At 36.1% G+C, this 22,387-nt stretch overlaps 1 protein-coding gene across 3 annotated transcripts in view; it reads right to left on the reverse strand.

Moving 5' to 3' along the window:
- The window catches only part of LOC135202234 (uncharacterized), a 195,573-nt gene that overhangs the window by 114,093 nt on the left and 59,093 nt on the right, over positions 1–22,387 (reverse strand). The window lies entirely within an intron of this gene.

Here is a 22,387-nt window from a genome sequence, read left to right on the forward strand (position 1 = left end):
TACTAGCAGAAATGATGGCGGATATCAACAGCAGAAATGATTGCAGATATCAACGGTAAATTTCGATCAAGAAAAAAAAAGAACACCTTTTCCTAACTACTCTGAATTGGCTATTGTTCTTGTCCTTCTAGAGGTATACTTTACATACCTGCACGAATTTTCTCTATACTGACGTTGATAATTTAAGCATTCTCCAGGCGGCCGATCCCCACCATCACCCTCTCTTTTTTATTAAATTTTCCTTAGAAACTTTTCTGTAAGGTTTTCAAGATCGACTTCGAAAGGAAAACCAGCCTGCTTCATATAAATACCCGGAATAAACTCTTCGAGATGTGAGCTGGTCAGAAGATATGGCACTGTTCAGCTACACAGAATCTCAAACGAGTTTTGAATTGAAATCCACAATACACCGTCCACCTCAGAGTCAAATATCAAACCAAATTCTCTAGTAATGACCTTGATGTTTGTTTGTTTGTATGGTATTTTTACGTTGCATGAAACCAGTGGTTATTCAGCAACGGGACCAACGGCTTGACGTTGACTTCCGAACCACGTCGAGAGTGAACTTCTATCACCAGAAATACACATCTCTCACTCCTCAATGGAATGGACGAGAATAAGTAATGACCTTGATTCTTCAGACGAATGATAAGATAAAGGACGAAAATACGACGCGTTAAAGTAAATTATATCTTAGCTTAACCAGACCACTGATCTGATTAACAGCTCTCCTAGGGCTGAGCGGCCAGAAGGATTAGATATTCTTACGTGGCTAGGAACCAATTGGTTACGTTGCAACGGGACCTACAGCTTATTGTGGGATACGAACCACATTATATCGAGAAATGACTCTCTAACCACCAGAAACAAATTTCTCTGACTCCACGTTGGCAGAGTGGGGAATCGAACGCGGGACTACCGAATCGGTAGGCGAGCACGTAAACCACTCGTCCAACTAGAGGGGCTTAAATGAAATCGATGATAAGAAGGTAAGTGGAGGAAGAAGGGTGACACTGGATGAGACAAAAGAAAAGAGAGTGCGAGAGAGAGAGAAGAGAGAGAGAGAGAAGAGAGAGAGAGAGAGAGAGAGAGAGAGAGAGATGAAGCAGACGTGGCACAGTCAACGAGAGGAAACATATAACAACCGCCTGAGAAAATTCGAGGCCATTGAACTAAGCAAGGTAAACAAACCTCACGCCAGACAGCAAGAGGAATTGACCTTAGTGAGGTTGATTATGAATCTCTGAAGTTCCTGAGGAGAGAGAGAGAGAGAGAGAGAGAGAGAGAGAGAGAGAGAGACGAGAGAAGAAGAAGAGAGAGAGAGAGAGAGAGAGAGGAGAGGATTAACAAATGTAAAATCGACAATGATATTCACAAGGAATATTTCACATAAATACATTCATAAACTATGTAATATATATATATATAATATATATATATGATAGATATATATATATATATATATATATATAACATACATAATATATATATATCTATATATATACATATAATATATATATATATTATATATATATATATATATATATATATATATTTAGCTCCCACGAATCACGGCTGGTTTTTTCCAAACAAGTTCCCGAAACAAGCTCTGACAGGACTATACCGCCCACAACTGCCGAAATTTAAAGCCGCCCATACAATCCAGCGACCCATGCAGTGTCACTCCCCCGCCCCACAGAATGTCACTCTCGGTGACAGCATCCTACGAGTGAGGAAAAACAATAAGGTGCTCAATATTCGAAGTTTTACAAAACAGCCAGTTGTCGCCCCGTCACATATGCCACTATGACCCCCCGTGGCGCTAAGTACAGCTGCACGAACAATAGAGACAGCTGTAGTATATGACGCAGGGGGGGGCTTACTCAGTCCAGATAATGAGAGTGAGAGTGTGTGTGTGTGTGTGTGTGATCGAGCAAGAGATAATAATCAAAATCCAGACTAGGATTAAGGTGACATCACCTCGCTCAAGCTAATATATATCTAACCTTCGTTTCGTGAGAACTTGAAAAAAAAAGAAAAGGAAGAAAAAAAGAAAAAAGTAGAAAGCTAATATATATCTAAAAAGAAGAAAAAAAAAAAAAAGTAAAAAATGCGAAGGTTTCTTTGGCGCAATCGAGTTTTCTGTCCAACGTATAATTCTGTATGAAACTCTCAAACACGACCAGTTGGTGGCCTGTGGTGGTGGTAGCCTCTGTTAATGGTGCTTAAAGCGGTGCCAGACGCACGATCATGTCTAAATTTAACCTTAAATAAAAGCTACTGAGGCTAGAGGGCTGCAATTTGGTATGTTTTTGTTTGGTTTGTGTGGTGTTTTTACGTTGCATGGAACCAGTGGTTATTCAGCAAAGGGACCGACGGCTTTACGTGACTTCCGAACTACGTCGAGAGTCAACTTCTATATAGCACCAGAAATACACATCTCTCACACCTCAATGGAATGCCCGAGAATCGAACTCACATCCACGGAGGTGGCAGGCCAGGACTATACCGATCACTCCACTGAGGCGCTTGCAATTTGGTATGTTTGATGATTGGACGGTGGATGATCAACATACCAATCTGCAGCTCTTTAGCCTCAGTATAGTTTTTTTAAGATCTGGGGGCGGACAGAAAAAGCCGACGCAATAGTTTTCTTTTACACAAAACTAAAAACTGGAAATACAGAACCCCAGTTTTAGTAGGTGTTGCCCGGCTCTGAAGTTTATGGTCGAGTCAAAAATTCCCTCACCCTCGTCCTTTGAACGGGTTTTTTTCTACTTCTTTTTACCCATTGGATGGAAAATTGTTACAATGATTCGATGGGTAAAGTTTGTTATTAATTATATATATATATATAGTAGTATATAAGTATATATATATATATATATATATATATATTATAATATATAGATTATATATATATATATATATATATATATATATATATTTATTTATTTATATTGATATGCATATGCATTAAGCTACAAAAGTCCTTATATGATCAAATTATATAAAACACTATATATATTATTAATATATATAGGTAAAGATATATATATATTATATATATATATATATATATATATACAATGTTATATAATTTTGATCATTTAAGGACTTTTGTAGCTTAATGCATATGATATAAATATAAATATTAATTAAATATAATATAATATATAGATTAATTTAAATATTAAATATATATATTAATAATTAATATTTATATATATATATATATATATATATATATATATATATATATATATATATATATATATATTAATGCAATGCATATAAATATATATGCATATTGCATTTCAAATGCTACAAAAAGTCCTTAAATGATGAAAATTATATAACATTATATATATATATATATATATATATATATATATATATATATATATATATATATATATATGGATATGGGGATTTGGTTAAAATATTTTATAAATTTATTAGAAAAAAAAAGAAAAAAAAAACTCTTTGAAATGTTAAGAATATGATCGACGTTTGTATCAGAATAAAAACCATATTCAATCCTTTTCCAAATGGAGTTGATTAATGAACCCTAATGGTTTTAATCGAAAAAAAGTTACTCGAAATTTATTCAATGGAAAACGGGGGTCACAATCATACTGATTTTTATGCAAATGAAGATAAATATTTATCGAGATACGGCCTTATGAAGTCAAATGACTTTACTCAGCCTTTTAAAGGTTACGATTATTTTCATTCGTGTATTCTGAAACTTCAAAATGGTTTCAGCTCATTGCAATAACGAATGAGATTACAAACAGGTACTTATGACAGTTGGCCGAAAGATAAATTAACCACCTCACCATAATGGGCGTAATGTCTGTCCGTCCATCTGTGATTCAATCACGGCCAAACGGCTGGTCCGATGGGCATGAAACTTGGCAGGGTTATAGAGCAAGACCCCCTAAGATGGTTTATAATGGGGTTCCATCCTACCTACCCCCACCCCTCCGAAGGGAGTGGGGGTTGAGAAGGGACTCTCCCTGACACGGAGCTGGTTCTGCCCGTGAAACGAGGCTGGTTACGCCCGTAGACTTAGTTATTTTACGAATTTTCATATATAATTTCTGTATACATATACATATCACTGCTAGTATATGTTAATCGGCCCATGACGCTGAAGGGTAACAAACAAACAAACTGCAATTAATAAAACATACTAACCTAACACAAAGGCCAATTGTTTTCTATTTGCAGAGATCTAGAGTAGACAACATCACAACAGATATGTGTGGCTCTTATCAAAAGCAGATCATTCCGTGACTAAGCAGAATCTCTTTTTAGTCAGATGAGTTTTTCTGGTCAAAATTTGTTCGTATCCATCTACATACATATCGGTCCGTTTGTTTTCTTTTTAGCTGGTCCGCTGATAGTGGTTAGTGCCGTGGAATGCCACTCTTATGTCGCGAGTTCGTTCCTCCACCAGGGGTGCAAGACGTTTAACTGATCTAACGATAGATGTGTACAATGCGCGATATTCACCATTTCTATCACGTCAAAAGCCTCTTGTACTTTGTTGCTTAGGTAGTTCTTAACGGCCTCTTGCCTGTCTCCTCACTCAATTAACCACTGGATGAAGAACCCATTTTTAGCAGCTTCAAAAGTCCTTTCTCTCTCTCAAGGCTTTCTTACTTTCCTCTCTTCGTAAATGTGAATAGGTTACCTGCCTCGTAAAGCCAGTCCTGATATCCCATCTCTCGTTTTCATTTTCGCATCTTAAAAAAGGGGCAGGTCTTTCACTCCTGGAACATTTCAGGACGTTATCCAACTCCTTACCATGTAATGATTTGCATTATGTTCGCCTTATTACAAAGTTCAACGCATCCCCGTCACTTCTCAAACTGTAGTAACGCTTAGTTTTCTTTTGCTACGAAGGTCTTACTCTTCTTTCCCACCGTTATCCTTACATTAAGGGGTCGGTTGCCTGATGCGCCTTCTCCTCCACTGCCTTCTATCAAAGACGTCATCCTCCACCAAATCTCTTCTCTCCATATCTTCCTTCACTTTCTCTCGCCATCTAATTCTCTGCCTCCCTCTCGATCTTCTTCCTCTAACAGGTTCCTCCTCCCAGGCCCTCTTCACTCCCTCCTTGTCGTCCATCCTCAACACATGCCCATACCATCTCAATCGTGACTCTCTTATCACCTCTGTAATCTTTACTAAGCCTTCCCTTCTTCTTATTTCATCATTTTCCAATCTCTCAAGCAGCGATATTCCCATAATCCACCTCATCATTCTCATCTCTGTTCTCTCAAGATTTACTTCCTCTTTTCTTCTTAGAGGCGATGTTTCTGCTCCATACATAAAAACTGGTCTTATCACTATGTTATATATCTTGACTTTTAGCTTGATTGGCATTTTCTTATCACATACAACTCCAGCTACCTCTCTACAAAGGTCTCACTCGTATCATTTCAAGCCGGTGTCTAAGAGAAAATACATTAAACAACATAAGTAAAACATGAAACACAAAAACTTTCAAACTGCGGAGGCAAAACTCTTGAAACCTGAGAACCCCTTGAAGTCCTTATCTCTCACCTTGAGGGTCAAGAAAGCTGTGTACAGCTCAACGTTCCCTGTGAAGTAGCCGGTTCCAGACTTAGATCAAATGGCATGTTTCTTTTTAATAAGCATGTTTAAAGATAGACACACACACCTCTTTGGCACTGAGCTCTGACGACCTTGATTATACTTTTCAGGTTCGGATATGTTTATGACAGCATGCCAGGGCAGGCCATGGCACTGCCAAAGGAGCCAAATACGGTTCAATAAATAATCTATTATATCAGACATTCGAAATGCAACAGCAAACCAGAAAAGGAAGGTATTTTGACCGCACATATATATAATATATATATATATATATATATATATATATATATATATATATATATAATTATATATATATATATAAGCGAATATCACAGGAAAATGATAGGCAGAAATCAAAGCGCTTTCGTCTTTACTAAGACAATGTCTTAGCAAAGACGAAAGCGCTTGGATTTCTGCCTATCATTTTCCTACAGTGTTCGCTTATTTAATGAAGTCGCGTGCATCTACTGTGATTTTTTAATTTTATTTTATATATATATATATATATATATATATATATGTATATATTATTGAAACACCCTCGTTTTACCCCACTATGAAAGGACTTCCCCATAAAAAGTGACTAGGAATAGGCCATGTGCCAGTCAAAATCCTACTGATCTATTGAAAGAAAGAAAAATGAGTCGTGTAATTCATAAAAAAAAAAAAAAACTTCAAACTCTGCACGAAGTCCTGAAGCTTGTTTGTTTGTCTGTATGGTGTTTTTACGTTGCATGGATCCAATGGTTATTCAGCAACGGGACCAACGGCTTTACGTGACCTCCGAACCACGTCGAGAATGAACTTCTATCACAGGAAATACACATCTCTCACACCTCAATGGAATGGCCGAAAATCGACCTCGCGGCCACCGAGGTGGCGGGCCAAGACCATAACGATCACGCCACTGAGACGCCGAAGTCCTGAAGCGGCAAAAGCAGTGTATTCACTATTCGTCATTGCATTCTCAAAGTTCCCGAGATTTAACCTCAAGCAAGTTCTTTCTCGGTCCCTATCCAAGCTATCCTCGTGCCCCGAAGCACTTGACGTACAAGAAACAACGCTAGCTAATATTTTCTCTTTCGTATTTCATTCGCTCGTTCCTAACACTTAACCCAACCTTAACCAATTTGCAATAACCAATTCGCAGCCTTCTGCATCATTTCACATTGCAAATTTCACCGAAGAAATTGTTCCGCAATCTATCACAGATCGAGAACTCTCTCGCCCATTTTATTTTCTATTTTATACCTACAGAATTCTTTGCCTTTCTCACCTCACCTACTCCGTGGGATTTCTTTTATTCAGCCATCATCTGCGTCATTTGCTCACAGAACCTACGTAAGCAGACCATCTTTACTCTACCGTTACGTGGAATAAACTGCCACCAGAAGTTGTTTAAAAGAAAGCTAAACAAAATCATGAGGACACTGTGAATGCACAGTACAACCTTCTCCTACAGATAAGTGAGCTCACGATGTCTCCTCCTTTGATGGACTAATAAGTCTTTGAGACATCCTAATCCTTGTAACTCCTTGTAACTATACAAATATTAACTTCGCTATTGCCTCGGGATCCATTCACTGTACCCTTGCCTCTCTCGTTACCTATTCATTTTGAGTTTTTAACCTTTTTGCAAATATTTACTCTTTCCATTAACAGTATCTCATCTGCAAGCATTGGTGTGAATCATTTCAAATGGCCATATGTCATTCTCTTAATTAGAAAATGACACATGAACGTGCACATCGCTACATGACATCCAAATGTCGCATTTTAATTTCAGGTCAATCACAGATCTGCAGACCTTAATAATGCATACGCATACACACACGTATATATATATATATATATATATATATATATATATATATATATATATATATATATTATATATATATATATATATATAGATATATGTATCATATACGCTTGTCACTCCAAAACTCCTATCCAAATTGGAAGAATATGAAGACATTCTGTAGTCAGTACCAAGGTTCGAACCCGCGACATGAGTATCAGAACGAGGTCGCGTTACCGACCTTTGCAACAGACTCTGAGAAATCCGGCGTACCTTACGTTAGTCTAACCGAGATGATAATACTAGAGATCTTAAAAGAACGACAGATGAGGTGTACTATAGTAGATTCACATCAACTGTGCATCTGATGCCTAGGACAGTCCCTTACGACGCTCCTGATTGGCTGTTGATAAGCCAATCACAGGGCTGGAAACCCTTAATCTATCGAAAGAGTTCACATAGGCTGGATACATGTTCCACCTCTCCATCGGGATACTTTTGAAAGACGTATCCCTCAGGAGAGGTGGAACATACATCCTGCCCATGTAAACTCGAGAGAGAGACCCAGAGTTTTCAGCCCTGTGATTGGCTTATCAACATCCAATCGTGAGCGTCGTAAGGGACTGACCTAGACATCAGATGCACGGTTAATGTGAATCCACTATAGGGATCACATCCTTCATTTCTAAGACCTCTTACTCAGATGGCAAAATGCAGTGTCCATAAAGTCCCGGTATCATTACAAGTATTTATTGCTCAGAAATCATATAACACAGAGTAATGTGGTTTTGTGTAGAATGTTCTACATTTCCTCAAGTTCACATTCACAGCACTTCATTCCACAAAAAAAACTGCATTAATCTATGTTATATGGTTTCTGAGCAATAACTACTTGTAATGGTACTGGGACTTTATGGGACACTGTATAATTTGATATGATTCCTTCAATGATGCAGCTCTATTTGCTCTTGGAAAAAGAAACAATTATTACGCCTATACCAGGAAATCATAACCAGATGAACGATACATGTCTTCGACAGGGCCCAGGAATTAACTAACAAAAACAACACACAAATTAACAAAAACAACACACCAGCACAAAAATCTATAATAAAAAGAGATCTTATCAAGGAGATCGAATTTCTGTCTTAATGAGAATCACAGCTCGAAGCGGATATCGACCTCGCCTCACCGAGCGGGTTCGATTCCACGGGGGAAAAGGGGGGCGGGGCACCGGAGGTCCTGGGAGACCCTTCGTGTGAAATAACCATTCTGCCACTGTTGACCCTGTCAGGGAATTATTTTTTTATGTACCTAGTGGCAAGTCGATTGTGGTGGGATACAGGTAGGCTGGAGCTTTAAAAACGTCATCCTTAAAAGTGCTTGCTAAAAACCGGAAAGTTTTTATTCTTCCTTCCTCTCTCTCTCCTCTCTCTCTCTCTCTCTCTCTCTCTCGCTCCTCTCTCTCTCTCTCTCTCTCTCTATATATTTATATATATATATATATATCTTATATATATATATATATATATATATATATATATTTATATATAAAGATAAGTGTGTATGTTTGTACGTATATATATACATATAATATATAATGTATAATATATATGTATAATATAGATTAAAAACCACATTCAAGACAACAAGCAAAGCCTCAATATGACAACCTCATTCAAACGAACGCTGCAATTAGAATATTAGCGCCGGCAAATAATACCGCAAAGTGCTGGAGTCTCTGAATTGCCTAATTCTGGCCACAATGGCCCAGTTCTTCGGTATCTAATCCAGAGATATTATCATTTTTCACGGACTCTCTCTCTCTCTCTCTCTCTCTCTCTCTCTCTCTCTCTCTCTCTCTCTCTCTCTCTATTGATATCTTCCACTTCCCGACAGTGAGGCAATTTAATATACGTTTAATAAATACAATTGTTTTGAAAATCACACCTACTATATAACATTCGAGGTCAAATAATGCATAATTCGGTTTTTCCTAAAAAAAATGTTCAAAGAAGGAAATTTTCATATGTTTTTGTTTGTTTGTTTGTATGGTGTTTTAACGTTGCATGGAACCAGTGGTTATTCAGCAACGGGACCAACGGCTTTACGTGACTTCCGAACCACGTCGAGAGTGAACTTCTATCACCAGAAATACACATCTCTCACACCTCAATGGAACGCCCGAGAATCGAACTCGTGGCCTCCGAGGTCCAAAGAATATGGTGTTCATTGAAAAAAAGTAAGAAGAAGTAAAAGGAAAACGGGAATACAGGAAGAACAGATAACCACATGTTAAAAAAAAATAATAAATAGATATACAGATAAAAATGAATCAAAATGCAAGAATAGTATTATGGTAGTAATTAATTGCATTTTCGGTTGAACTTCTGAAGTTCCAATTGGACGACATCAGAATGAGGAATAAAGGTCCTCTGGAACTTTAAGTAGTTCCGCTCGGATGATGATCATGATGATGATGAGGACGACAATACACCCATCTGGATATTCAAACCAGAAAGTGCCGCAACCAAAAGGCTATTCTATTCAAACCAGAGAGTACTTCTATTCAAACCAGAAATTACCACAACCAAAAGACTATTCTATTCAAACCAGAAAGTGCCACAACCAAAAGACTATTCGATTCAAACCAGAGAGTACTTCTATTCAAACCAGAAAGTACCACAATCAAAAGGCTATTCTATAAACCAGAAAGACCACAACCAATAAGACTATTCGATTCAAAACGAAAAGAAACAGAGAGTACTTCTATTCAAACCAGAAAGTACCACAATCAAAAGGCTATTCTATTTAAACCAGAGTACTTCTATTCAAATCAGAAAGTACCAAAATCAAGACTATTCTATTCAAACCAGAGTACTTCTATTCAAGCCAGAAAATACCACAACCAAAAGACTACTCTATTCAAACCAGAAAGCACCACAACCAAAAGACTACTCTATTCAAACCAGAAAGCACCACAATCAAAAGACTATTCTATTCAAACCAGAAAGCACCACAATCAAAAGACTATTCTATTCAAACCAGAAAGCACCACAATCAAAAGACTATTCTATTCAAACCAGAAAGCGCCACAATCAAAAGACTCTTCTGTAAGGCTTGACATCAAGAGAAGGATAAGCGAGAATCACCGTCCAAAACAATAACGGAGACCACAAAAGGCAACACTTATTATAACCGGGGTTAACGAGCACCTGAAGTGCCCTCCTCGTAACAGGGCAAAAGGAAAGCGCCGCCGCCAAGTCCCAGTCGTCATAACGTCTATTGTGGGAAAGGAAGGCTGTGAAAGGGGGGGTTAAAAAGGAGCTATTTCCATTCCAAGTCTCATTGTGGGAGCTTCCAGTGAGAGACGAGAAATGGATCGGGGGAAAGAAAAACAAAGTTATGGGAACAAAGGAAGATTAGAACGAGGTAAAACAATAGTCTCTCGGTTTCATTTGGAGGAGCAAGATAGAGAGCCAGCAGCCGTTTCCATGCTCTAATATCCACATGTCCACGAGGGTGTTTCTCTACCAGGAAATGATGGGATTTTCGTCTCTTTTGCGCTTTTATGTAGCATACGTAGTAATGTGCTATTGATTCATGTTCTTTTACCAACTATACCTACTAAATACAGAATCTGAATTTTCGACTAAACCTTGACATTTAAACCAAAACTCAAACCCAACCCAGTATATATATATATATATATATATATATATTATATAATATATATATACATACACATATATATAGATAGATAGATAGGTAGATAGATAGATAGATAGATATACACGTCACACCAATATAATTCCTTCAATTAGGAAAATAAAAAATTAGTTTTTTAATTTCCTTTCAGCGTCCACCGAGTGCCGGCCGATACGCCCCTCTTCTCTTTCCTGTGTATTCCAAGAGCCCTACGAAACCACATCACTGAAGGAAGAAGGTCCGCGGCGGCAGGGAAAAAAAAAAAAAGGGGGGGGGGGGGGTTAAATAACTTAACCCCTTTTTCAGGTCATTTCGGTTGTAGTCGAGTTTTTTTGTTACGCGTAATTGAGGGAGCTGAGAAGAGGGAAGGATAGGAGGTGAGAACGGAAGACCCAAGTTGGCGTTTCCTTCGTCACCTCTGCAGAAGAAGAGGCATGAAAGGAACATCAACGAGGCGTGATCCGACCTCCTTCTTACTCGGTGCTTAGAAATCAATTTCTAGATATAATGTGGTTCATATCCCACAATAAGCTGTAAGTCCCGTTGCTACGTAACCAATTGGTTCCTAGCCACGTAAAAATATCTAATCCTTCGGGCCAGCCCTAGGAGAGCGGTTAATCAGCTCAGTGGTCTGGTTAAATTGAGATATATTTAACTTTTCTTTTATATGTACGAATGAAACTTTTCAAAAACGTTTAACCTAAGCATATTTTCAATTGGCTCACTGGTCATTCCGTTTTGCAAAGCTTGCCACACACGCAAGATTAAGTGTAACATCACGAAACTGCCCAGGCGAAACGTCCGACGCGAAAACTCGAGAGAAGAAGAAGAAGGTGCGATAACACCAAGAGAGTGTCTGTCTGACAGCCATTCAACGCTTCCGCTCAAAACTTTTAAAAGCTTCAGAGGAAAGAATGTCTTTCCGAAACTCCTACCCTTTCCTCTCATTGTCTCGCTTCCTCTCTCAAAACAGCTCGTCCTTCTCTCTCTCTCTCTCTCTCTCTCCTCTCTCTCTCTCTCTCTCTCTCTCTCTTCCAAATATCGGTCAACATCGCTTTCTTTCACAGAATATATATATATATATATATATATATATATTATATATATATATATTAATATATATATATATACTATATACAATATATATATATATATATATACTATATATATAATATAATATATATATATAAATATAATATTATATAATATGTATATATATATATATATATATATATATATATATATTTTATATATATATATATATATATATAATGTCATATATTACATATATAATATATATATACTATATATATATATATAAATATACTATATATATGTATATAATTTTTTATTATAAATAATATATATATATATATATAATATATAATAATATATATATATGTATAAATATATATATATATTACAGAATTCCATCGTCGCCATAGCAACCTACTGTCGATTAACCATAAATGATGTATATGAGAATGAAGAGAAATATATAAAGCCTATGATAACACGGCCACCTACAGGCAGCTCTAAGAGCAAGAGCCCGTGCTGGCGTAAGGCCAGCTTTATTTCAAACAACAAGGTCACCTCTTGAACACATTTAGCACTAAACAGCATTTTGTATCAAGTAGGCTGCGAAGGCAATCTTATTACTGAGAGTAGACAAATAAGCAATGCAAATACAGTAGCTAATTCACTTTTGGGTCTGCTTCGAATGAAAAGCATTATCATTATTGGTTTCTGTACCCATTCTATAAGCAAAATATATAATAAAATATTTTTGATAGAATAATTTTGACAAATATCCTAATTAGGACAAATATGAATATTGGAATTCTACTCAACAACCAAGCTGAGTCAGAAAAAGGAATGATCAGAATTGAAAAGACCCTGTATAAGATTAATTCATTAAAAACTGCCATTATTTTCAACAAAACATATTATTAATCGCAGTTTTATAGGTCTTTATGGAATAAACTAAGATACGAAACATGACAAGACCTGAGCGACTGGCACAAAACAATAATTTGCATCAAAATCATATTGTAATCCCATTTATATTTGTAATGGTCGAGATCTGTGAATTACAATGCGTTGCATTTTTGCCACTGGCAAAAAAAAAAAAAAAAAAAAAAAAAAAAAAAAAAAAACAGCATCATGAGAAAAAAAATTATTAAAAACAGGATGTAGAGCATGAAACTCAATTTTACATAAACAAAACTTTAAATGTTTGGATGATAATTCGAAATCAACCTTTTAACATTAAGACATATTAATTATTCTAATATCAAAAAATAGCTGACAAAGTAATATATTTGTGCCAAAAAAAACCTACAATAATAAAAGTAAGTTTATGCTTTTAATATGCTGAACAGTCAAAGTCAACGGAGACTGGGCAAACAAGAGTTATTCATTCCAACAATTAGGAACACGAGGCAGAAAAACGACAGTCGAGTCAAAGCTCACTGCAGCAACTTCCTTAAAAAGAAAAAAAAAAAAAAAAAAAAACACACACACACAGGCAATTCAAAAATCATCAGCAAGCAAGAGAAAGATCGCAACAGGTCGCTGAAGAACAAAGTCGCTAAAAATGTCGAGCAAGAAAGGGGAGGTTCTCTCTCTCTCTCTCTCTCTCTCTCTCTCTCTCTCTCTCTCTCTCTCTCTCTCTCTCTCTCTTTCTTGGGCTACTGTAATCCGCTCAGAGGAGATGATGACCTACGACGACAAACAATTGGCTTTTGCATGAAATCATCATCAGGAGTGAACTACTCGGAAAAGTACTACGCTCTGAACGTACGACGAAAAATTAGGGCAGTAGCTTGAATTCAATATGGAATTTAAGTCAAAGGAACAAGCACTGGGACCTATGAGGCCATTCAGCGCTGAAATGGAAACTGACGCTAAAAGGGTTGATAGGTGTAACAAGAGGAAAACCTCAAAGCAGTTGCACTATGAAGCAATTGTTAGGAGAGGGTGGAGAGTAAGATGGAAGAAAGGGAATATGAAATGATGTACAGTAAAAGGACGAAAGGGGTTGCCGATAAGGGCAAAGGCACGCTGCAAAGAACCTTACGTAATACCTACAGTGCACCGCATGAGGGGCACTGACGGCATTAGCCCCCTACGTGGACTAAGGGCAGTATAGGAAGCCAAGTCATATTTCAGTGACTTTATCGAGCATTCTGGAAAATCCTCCTGGAAAAATTGTAATCGAGATTACAATTACTTGAAGTAGTAATGGAACAAATAAGCTCACAATCATACTGCGGAATAAATTAATACGTCGCATTTGGGCATTATAAACATAAAATGTAGTTCCTCGTTGGGCGAGTAGGTTACGTGCCCGCCTGCCGATTCGGTAGTCCCGAGTTCGCGCCCCGTTCTGCCAACGTGGAATCAGAGGAATTTATTATGATTAGAAATTCATTTCTCGATATAATGCGGTTCGGATCCCACAACAAGCTGTAGGTCTCGTTGCTGAGTAACCAATTGGTTCCTGACCACGTAAAAATATCTAATCCTTCGGGCCAGCCCTATAAGAGAGCTCTTAATCAGATCAGTGGTCTGGTTAAATTAAGATGTACTTAAAAGATATATGTCAATAAAAATAATGCCTTCTATTCGACCGTTAAATGTTGAAAAATATAAAAGTAAATCTACAAAACAATCATTCAGCTCTCCAATTTTATTCGAAATATGATTTTACTTCTGCATTTCCCTAACTACAGTCTACAATAGAGTGAATGAATTGTGCGGACAATAAATGAAGACTATCTCTGGCCAATTAAAAGCCGCTTCATGAGAATACACACCATCACAATAGAATAGAATATGGAATTTAGGCCAAAGGCCAAGCGCTGGGATGTATGAGGTCATTTAGCACTGAAAGGGAAATTACCAGTGAGAAGGTTTGAAAGACGTTAACAGGAGCAAAAAAACCGCAGTGGCTCATGAAACAATTGTTAGAGAGAGTGGAAAGTCAGATGGAAGACCGAAAATATGAACGGAGGTACAATAAAAGGAATGAAAGAGGTTGCAGGTAGAGGACCAAAGGACGCTGCAAAGATCTTTTAAGTAATGCCTACGGTGTACCAAATGAGGTGCACTGAATGCACTGTCCCCCTATGGGGCAAACACAAATCAAATCCAGAAGCCTTGGATTAAAATCATCTGGAGAGAAAGAGAGACAGACCAAGACTATAACGTCCACCGCGAATATAATATATATATATATATATATATATATATATATATATATATATACACATATATATACACACGGCGTAATCATTCTAATATATTGGCGTGACCTACGCGTAAAACGAGTCAATGACAGTATGGGGACATTTGGAAAGGTCATCAGAGTAAATCTAGCTATCATCGATACCAATAATAAAAATGAATCTCGGCAAAAAATACATCAAGAGTTCCGACATGTAACAAAATCAATGGTCAAAATTTCTCTCACGCAACAGCGCTCGCTCATCAACGCCAATGTCTTTCTTTACTTTTCCATTATCTTTCTTTCCCAATCAGCTATTTTATTCTGCGGAGGTTTTTGCTTCAGTTTATTCTATATCATTGTTCGTTCATACTGAACAACAGCAAAAACAACAATAATAATGATTATTATTTTTTTTTTTCTGCGGAGGTTTGATCCTTCAGTCTAGTCTATACCATTGTTCGTTGATACTGAACAGCAACAACAACAACAATATTAATAATAATGGCAGAATTTACTGTTTATATTATACATGTTGAAAGGTCTGTTTCTAACATAAACTAATAATAATAATAATAATAATAATAATAATAATAACCTCCAACCAAACCTACTTTCATATATGAATTATAAAACTCAATAAAACGGGAATAAAGGATGCTTAGCGACTACAATCATAATGTAATATCTATTAAACATAGTTCCCATTACACTAATCAGATTCCAATCCATGGGCTCAAACAATAGTCCCCACCCCCTGCAACACCCACTCCGCTCTCCACTCCATCCGCCAATACCCGACAATGCGAACAAACACATAATATACCCTCTCGCGACGGACGGAAATGTCACGCGTGGAAAAACTCTGAATGCGGAGGCAAACATCCTTTGAACGAGAGAAATGGGCGTGAAACGCAACACATGGCGCTAACGACATCAGCGGAAAATCGTAGACGCGTCCCCGAGTGGCAGATTTGAGGAAACACATGTCCGGGGTGGGGTTTTGTATTCCACTCTTTTGTCATTGAGTTTTTTTTTTTTTTTTTTTTTTTTTTTTCGGAGTCTTTCGTAAGAAATGGAACTGAAAAATTCAAGGGTATTCCTTACTCACATGACAGGAGAATTTTGCCTACCGCACACACACACGCATATATATGTATAGGAGAGAGAGAGAGAGAGGAGAGAGACGAGAGAGAGAGAGAGAGAGAGAGAGAGAGAGAGAGACAAAACAAAAAAAATTTTCAGTTTATACTGACTATCCACTATACAGCTTTACCTCATAACATGGCATACGATTTATTTTGTATCATTACACACACAAATATTAGTGAAAAAATAACGAACGTTCACACACACACACACACACACACACACACATATATATATATATATATATATATAATATATTATATATATATATATATATATATATATATAACTGGCACTGATTTTCCTATTTTACAGTCTACAAATATTGATTTTCTTAGTCACGCTACATACATTTTCGCAACCTGTAGACCGCCTTGCATGCATGGATTTACACCTCTCTCTCTCTCTCTCTCTCTCTCTCTCTCTCTCTCTCTCTCTCTCTCTCTACTGATTGCACATCAGAACCAAGATTGATTAATTATTCACCTCCAAACTCCACAAAACAGGTAATATATTCACATAAGTTATATTTCTTTAGCCAAGAACTTTCTTCACTCGTAAGGCAAATGGGATTGTTATTTGAAGACAGAAATAAGTGGACGGTATTTGACGTCAAGTATCATATAATAGTTACTTGCTGATGTACGTAACGAGATATTGTGCAGACAATTCTTTGCGTGACAATTATGCAGTAACATTACAAGCAATTTACGATGTCTAATCTAGTGATAAGAAATATGAAAATGTTATTATAAATGAGTATCTTCCCCTTTTCAGCTTTCACCTTCAGGTGACGTCATGAACGTAAACATATTCGAAGTTAAATAATAATAAAAATAACATTAAATTAACAATAATAATAATAATAATAATAATAATAATAATAATAATAATAATAGTACAAATAACAGTAAAAATAACAATAAAAAAAGAAAAAGAAAAATAAAAAAAATAGCCATAGAATAAAAAGAAAAATAATAAAAATATAATAAAAATATATAACAATAAAAATAAGAATTAATAAAATTACAAATAAAAAATAAATGCTATTAAAATAAGAAAAAAATATGAATAAAATAAAAAATAACATTACAAATAAAAATAAATAAAAAAATAAAATTACAAATAAAAATAAATAGTAAGAATAAATAAAAAATTAAATTATGAAAAATAAATAATAAAAACAATGAAAAAAAAAAATAATGAAAATGCTTCAAAAACCTGATATTGCTACCGAACGACGTGGCATGCGTGATCAATGCACATAGACTTAAAAGGTATATAATTTCCAGCAATTAAGGACTAAGGTCCCCATTTATATCTATCTTCCCGCACTGCAATCATATGAGATCTGTCATTATCAAGCACGAATTTCAATAACACCCTTTTACGGAAGGTAGTTTAATAACACCATATTACTGAAGGTATTGTTTCATGTAACGAAATGGCCGGAAACTGAGCTCACATGTTTAGGTAGCTATTCTACAGACTAGTGTTTCTTTTAGCCCAGGTAGCTACATTTAAAAACTGTATACGGTAAATATTATACATACACTGTAGCACGAAATACGCTAACCTAAAAAATCTCTTGACTTTCCAAATATATTAAATACTAATCTATAAAAACTATTGGTTATAGCAAAATATATATACTATATATATATATATATATATATATATATATATATATATGTGTGTGGGGCTCCTTTTATTAGATGGAATTCTGTTTTTACACATTTTTTACCAGTCTCATATATATATATATATATATATATATATATATAATATATTATATATATATATGACTGATAAAAATGTTCTTTTACAACAGAATTCCAAAATATAGAGAGAAAACACTATATTTCAAAGAATGCCGTCTCTCGGCTTCAGGTTAGAATGAAGAGGGAGACAGCAGTCTCTGAAATATAGTGTTTTCTCCCTATACTTTGGCATTTTTATGGGCTCCTTTTATTATATTATATATATATTATAACATATATAATTTATAAAAAAAAAATTATAATTTATTTATTATATATTATATTATACTATATATATTAGAATTTATAGTATATTAATATATATTATAATTTATTATTATATATAATATTTATTATAATATATTATATATTAATATACATACACAATATACATATATAATGTATGTAGGTATGTATATACTTAAAAAAATCACAGTAGATGAGCGTGACTTCAGTATAAATAATACCACAGGAAAATGACAGGCAGAAAGTCAGTACCAAGCGCTTTCTCGAGTTTATTCGCGCATTTCCGGAAAAAAAAAAAAAAAAAAAAAAAAAAAAAAAAGTCCCCGTTTTACTGTGAGTGCACTTCCGTTGCCATTGGGATTTCAAAACTACAATCTCTCTGCGGAACTTGTTCTAGAAGCGCTGCCACAGGTTATCAAGGGGTAAAGCGCACGCGTCGTATTCAGATTGTTTTATTATAATCTGAAGTCCTTCAGCTTTTCTAAATCTTGATCAACTTTCGTAAGAGCGCTTACATATACTATTTTTTTAAGGAGCATCCCAAAGTATCATTTTCTTAATTTCATGATAATACAAACGTTCTACGTGCGTCATAAAATTAAGGTCATTCTTTTAGCCATGAGAATTCTATGGAAAGTGCAAGACCGGTATGATGGGGATACTAATGTAATTCTTTTCACCCATGAGAATTCTATGGAAAGTGCAAATGTTGCTGACCGGTATCATGGTTCCCGGAAATTTGTGACTATAAAATTTCTGCTGGTCTGGGCTTAAACATCGCCACCCCCACCCCCCTCCCATAGACATAGCAATAGAAAACTACATTCCAGTAACCTCACCACTGAGTGATAACTTCCCCTGGAGAGAAAAAAAAAAAAAAAAAAAAAAACACAGATGGAGATCTTTATATCCCCGCAATAAAATCACAGCCTCTTTCTCGTTCCGCCCAGGTACAACCCATCCTAATGACGCAATCGTGTCGCCGAACAAAAACATCAAGGAAGACAAAAAAATGACGTCAGCTGAACCGCCAGCACGTTAGATCGCTTTTTGGTCTTTTTAGTTGAAAGAGAACACCCTTCCATGAAAGAAAAAATAACTGTCTTTTTCCTACCTATCTCATTCACCAGATACCATCAAACATATCCAAAATACCATTCTCTCTCTCTCTCTCTCTCTCTCTCTCTCTCTCTCTCTCTCTCTCTCTCTCCCCTTCCACAGGAGTCAAAAGGTTTTCATTTCACAACTATTATTTTTCCTTCCAAAGTCAACTTCCATAGCACTGACACCCGGTGACATCAAAAGGTTGAATTGAATTGAACATAAAATTTAGGCCAAAGGCCAAGCACTGGGACTTATGAGGTCATTCAGCGTTGAAACTGGAATTGACAGTTAAAGGTTTGAAAGGCGTAACAGGAGGAAAACCTCAAAGCAGTTGCACAATGAAATAATTGTTAGGAGAGGGTGGAGAGTAAGATGGAAGAAAGAGAATAGGAAAGGAGGTACAGTAAAAGGAATGAAAGGGGTTGCAGCTTGGCAAAGAACCTTAAGTAACGCCTACAGTGCAACCGCATGAGAGGCACTGACAGCACTTAACCCCTGCGGGGTGTGGAGGGTGACATTAAAAGGGAAATGACCTAAAATGACCTGGACGATGTGGAAAGGAAAACGTATTTTGTTTGTAGTTTGCAAAAAAAAAAAAAAAAAAAAAAACAAAAAAAAAAAAAAAAAAAAAAACTTGAGATGTAAAAAAGGGCATATTTAAGAGAGGCCATAATAAATGTGGCTGGCTGTTTGCGAAGCTGCGTTCTCTCGTGGGATAAGAAATGTCATTAAAGGCTTAAGTCCCCCTCCCTACCCTTCCCCCAGACAAAAAAGAATACAAATATCCCCATTGCTGGGAAGGCAAATGACCTCACATCGCTCTAATGTTTATGACTTGCCCTAAAATTGGGATATTGCGTGTTGGTTTAGTAACTTAATCATCGCTACAAACACAAAGCACAAACACGTTAGTATATGTAGAATTTACTGGTCACTTTTTTTTTTACCAGATCCATATGCCATTGTAATGAGCCACAATGCCCTCTTAACTTCTTGAATTCTTTGCTCTTTTTTGGATAAGCTTGTCACTACAAAGCCTGAAGATCAAGTTGATAGAAATTAGAAGAAGAAATTGTGATGTCCGGTACCGGGAAACGAACCCCAGGTCTCATATTCACAAAGAGGTCACGTCGGCAACGTCACCTCTTTGTGATTATGGGACCTGAGTTTCGTTCCCCGGTACCGTACATCACAATTTCTTCAAAAAAAAAAAAAAAAACTTTGAACTTGGATCTTCAGGCTTTGTAGTGACCACCGTATCCAAAAAGAACAAAGAATTCAAGAAGTTAAGAGGGCTTTGTGGCTATTACAGGTGTATATATAGATTATATATTATATATATATATATATATAGATATATAGATATATATATAATATATATGATATATATATATATATTACATATATATATATATATATAGATATATATATATATTAAACATATATATATGTAGTATATATAAAGATGATACCACGGAGGAAAATTGAAAGGCTTTCTCGCCTTTCAATTTTCCTCCGTGGCATCACCTTTATTTATACATAGCATCACGTTTTATATACCTCGTGATAAAGTTATCACACACACACATACACACACACACACACACACACACATATATATATTATATATATATAAATATATATATATAATATATATATAGATATATATATATATTTATGTGTGTACGTACACACAAACTTGACGCACATAATACACAACATACGTTATGGTCCAAGTCCTCTGCATACTTATTACAATAGTTTCGTCGATGTGAATTCACGTACTACCATAACTGCAAGCATATACTGAGCCAGACATAGTCAACGTGGAGAACCGTCCCCACCTCAAGGCGATTAATCTCCTCCACCCAGCCAGTGAGGATTGACTGTTTTCACTGCGACCATGATTGTCTCCAAACCCTTCCAGGGAAACGAGGCGGCATTCGCTCTCTCTCTCTCCCACATACCAGAGGTATTGAATTCAGCCTAAGCTATAGTCCAAAACTACAGTAGGTACCTCCGCCAGAGAGCACAGTCAACTATGCATTAATAGACCGTAGACCGGTTACTAATAGACGAGGTATGCTCACTTGCGTGCTGCACGGAGTGTATTTACGTTGGCGAACCATATATTTCACGAGTTAGTGATCACACTGTTCTCTACCTGGCATTCACCTCAAGGTTCTCACAGCGCACAATGCGAAGGTAATTAGGTGTGCAGACGTGGATGGGATGACGTTTATAAACATCCCTGCGGCAGTAATAGTTCCCGAAGGGCAAGTTTGAAATATCAGTGTAATAATAGGAATCGCTACAATATGCATATATATATGTTATCAAACGGCTTTTACACATAGAGAGGTCGGTGCCACAGGTGTTAATTAAGAAGAGGAAGGGGTCGGTGCCACAGGTGTTAATTAAGAAGCGGAAGGGGCCTCCACCACCTTTCTAAAGGAAAGACACTTTGAGGATGATAATATATGCAGATATATATATATATATAATATATATATATATATATATATATATATATATATATATCAATTCAAGCTACAAATGTCCTTTAATATCTAAATTCACTTTACCTCCCAAATGATATATTTTCATATATGTACCGAAGGGGAATTTTTTAATTGATAATAATTTCGTCCCCCCACTTGGACGGTGGTTGCGATCCCATGGGGGGACGAAATTATTAATCAATTAAAAAATTCCCCTTCGGTACATAATATGAAAATATATCATTTGGGAAGGAAAGTG

Source organism: Macrobrachium nipponense, chromosome 30 (assembly GCF_015104395.2).
Source record: "Macrobrachium nipponense isolate FS-2020 chromosome 30, ASM1510439v2, whole genome shotgun sequence".
NCBI lineage: Eukaryota > Metazoa > Arthropoda > Malacostraca > Decapoda > Palaemonidae > Macrobrachium > Macrobrachium nipponense.